This window comes from Tupaia chinensis, unplaced genomic scaffold, assembly GCF_000334495.1.
Source record: "Tupaia chinensis unplaced genomic scaffold, TupChi_1.0 Scaffold000133_1, whole genome shotgun sequence".
Lineage (NCBI taxonomy): Eukaryota > Metazoa > Chordata > Mammalia > Scandentia > Tupaiidae > Tupaia > Tupaia belangeri.
Window position 1 is genome coordinate 1,903,350 of NW_006159602.1, and position 3,491 is coordinate 1,906,840.

The 3,491-nt window shown below is 37.5% G+C and overlaps 1 long non-coding RNA gene across 2 annotated transcripts in view; it reads right to left on the minus strand.

The window, feature by feature from the left end:
- Window positions 1-3,491, minus strand: part of LOC114007165 (uncharacterized) — a 118,295-nt gene that overhangs the window by 97,135 nt on the left and 17,669 nt on the right. Inside the window, exon 3 of one of the 2 annotated variants that reach the window (XR_003548798.1) lies at window positions 2,596-2,667. The exons of the other annotated variant lie outside the window; for it this stretch is intronic. This is a non-coding gene — a long non-coding RNA (uncharacterized LOC114007165). Of the gene's footprint in view, window positions 1-2,595; window positions 2,668-3,491 lie in introns of those variants that run through there. 2 annotated transcript variants of the gene reach the window in all.

A 3,491-nucleotide genomic window follows, 5' to 3' on the forward strand; every position in this document is an offset into this window, starting at 1 on the left:
CCCTACTCAGAGGCAGAAAATGAGGAAAAATGGGAAAATATTGGTTAGGTAGCTAAAGATAACAGAATCTTGGAATAAAATATCCAGTTGTCAGGATATATTTACACCCATGAGCCCATTTTGTTGAGGTTGCTTGCCCTTCTAAGATTAGATCGCAGCTATGCCAAAGTGTCATTTTTCATAGCTCACTGCCTTGGCCCTTCCCACCAGCAAAATAAATTAACAGTCAAATAGCTTTTGCAGAAAACAATTTATCTCCAATTTCTAAGTTGCTCATTGAATGAGAATTTGTCAAATATTAAACACAGACCTAACACAATCAGTGCTAGATACCTGCAACAGCCTTTCTCCAAATATGTCACTCGGATCATGCCTCCTGGTATTTATCACCTCTCTCTAGTACCCTCCTCTTAAATTCAGACTCTCATCATGAGACCCTGTGGCCCCCTTTGAACCAGTAGAATATGGCTGAAGTGATCCTACATGCTGAATAAGACTGGGTCATAAAAAACCTACAGCTTTCACCTTGATCTCTTTGGAGTGCTTGCTGTTGGAGAGGCCAAGGCACCAGGTAAGAAGTTCAAATACCCTGGGAACTAGCAGTTAGCATAATGGCTATGTCGCTGGACTCCCACATAGTTGACCACGGTTCACGTCTCGGACCCGGTAGCTTAAAACTCACGCCGGGTCCGTGTGCGTGCGTGCCCAAGATCCCGAGAGGAGAATGGAGGAGAAGGGATGGTGGCATGACCATCCCCCCTGGGGGATGATTTCTCGCTTTCTGTCTCTATGTCTCTCTCTGTCTGTCTGGTGAGCGCATGCACCCTATAGCAAAAACTTCTCCAAAAAAAAAAAAAAAAAGTTCAAATACCCTGAGACTGCCATGCTTTGAGGAAGTCCCAGCTAGCCAAGTGAGGAGACTATGTAAAAGAGAGATCAATCAATCCAGACTTAGTTGTTCCAGTTACTGCATGTGAGGAGCCAAATACGTGAGTCCAGATGCTATCTTGGAAACCCACCCCAGTCAAGCCTTCAGATGACGTTTGGCTCTTCCACTATCTGACTACAACTGCATGAAAGACCTTAGACAGAAGAACAGCCCAGTTACTATACACACACACACACACACACACACACACACGTGAGAGATATTAAGTTTTGGAATGGTTTGTTGCACAGCAATAGATTATTTTAAAAATATACTTTATTATTATGAAAAATCAAAGACCTCGGCTGGCCCAGGAGTATAGTTATGCATGTGGAGGTGGAACCTACATGGCATACTGTGGTTCAAATCTTGGGCCCAGCCCTTGAAAAACACACCCAGTGTATGTCATGTGAATGCCTGAAATTCTGATGGTATGTAAAAAATGGAGCAAAATTAATTGCAGCATAATTACACCAATTTGGGGGGAATGCTTTCTCTCTTTTTCTCTCTCTCTGATGAATGCATACACCCTCGAGGGGTGGGGTGGAAAAGCAAAGGTCTTGTTCTCAGAGAACTTAGATTATAGGGCAGGCTGCATCATACTGAAAGGAACCAAGATGTATACCCTACAATGTAACTCATCTGTGATTACAAAACAATCTTTCTCAACTAAGGAACTGCTTTAAGAGGCTGGTAACTGAGTCTGTAAAGGAAAAAACCTGGTACAAGCCTTGCCAAGAAAAGTAGCCAAACTAATCCTGGCAATCAGAGAAGGAACAGCTGTCACATATACAAAAAGAGTAAAGACAGAGCCTAGACACATTGATAAAATTTAGAGCAGAAAAATGAGCAGGAAAAAATGGCAACACCCATTCTAAAAAATATTCAACTCTTCACATTAAAAATATAGGCAAAGAAATACAAGTTAATGCAAAACATCATTTTTCAACTATCAGATTGGTAAAGATCTTTTTAATGATAATATTCAGGTTTGCAGGGATCGTTGTAACCCATGTAGTAAGAGTCTAATCTTTCTGCAGGGTGATATGCATCAAAGTCTTTAAAATGATCATATCTTTGACCTTTTATTATAGTTCTAGACACTTAATCAGAGAAATTATCAGCCACTTAACAAACAGAAAAATAATTTATTGTATAAGAGTTGGTTTTCTGTTTTCTTTTTTGTTTTGTTTTGGCTTTTTGTAGATTTACTTTTAATAGCATGAATTAAATACAACTTAAATATCCAGTAATAGGGGAAAAGTTAATTCTGTCATGGTGTATAATCACAGATGATATTCAAAATATTTAACAATAGTATAGCACAAGCACCAATCAGTTTATAATTATAACCATCACATTAACCAAAAAGAATGGATATAACAACCATCAAAACCAACAGACCAAGCAATCATTACAAATGCATTAACCAATTAAACTGAAGGTGAAAATAACCTTCTTTCTAGATACCATATTACATATGTAGGTATCTGCCTAGGGTTCTTCCATGTAACTGAAAATCAATAAACTGTTAAAAAGAATATTTTAAAATAATGTTGAATGTCATTATAATAAAAATTAAGTGAAAAAGGGAGAAGACCTTATATAATCTACATACACATACACAAACATATACATAGAAGAAAAGAAAGATTACCAGTCATTGTCTTGAGTGGTGAGATTATCAGTGACTTACTACACATTTTCCTTTGTGTCTTTGTCTGTGTTTTCCAAATCTTCTATGTTAAACATGCATTATTTTCAGAAGTCACAAAAAGGTCATATTATGGAAAAGGAAGAAAACAAAAATAATCAGAGAGTGTTGGTTGGTTGAAACATACTATAAAGTTTGAGTTGGACTGGTTACTAGAAATGAAGAAAAGTACTGTTTGGGGATCAAGTATGGGAAACAATGAGAACTTGTGGATAAGAATGGACAAAGCACCAACAGAAGAAATTCTAAGTACTTGAACAGGGAAACTACACTGAGAAAACAAATGAGGGATAGAGACAATTCTAACTGCCAGCACCTAGTATGGTGGAAAGAAGAGAAAGGGGGAATAGCCAGAGGGCTTCTACAATCTTCCTGGCAGTTCAATCAGCTAGCGCAACTGTACACAAACACAATTTATGATTCTTTCATCTGGTCAAGATTTTCACTTTGGCAAAATACATCTGCTCTTGCAGTGCATCCAGAGTAATTAAATATCTATCTTACAAACAAACGAGGTTTGGTATCGTCTCCTAGTTAACTACTTGTAGAAAGGAAGGAAGAAGCACTTGAACTTGTTCAATGACACCAAAAAAAGGTAAAGTTGGAATTTTTACTTAACCCATGGCAAAAGAGTTTTGAGCCAAGCAAGCTTTGGGTCAGACCTTTAAAGGCATCCCTCACACTGTTTTTGTTGCTTTTTATTTGAAATAATTTTAAATAAACAGAAAAATTGCAAAAAGAAGAATGGAACAAAAGAGCATCTATTCATCCTTTACCCAGAGTCATCTGTTATTAAGGTTTTACCTGGTTTACTAATTTATTGTTTGTCCTCTTTTCTAGCTTCCTCTT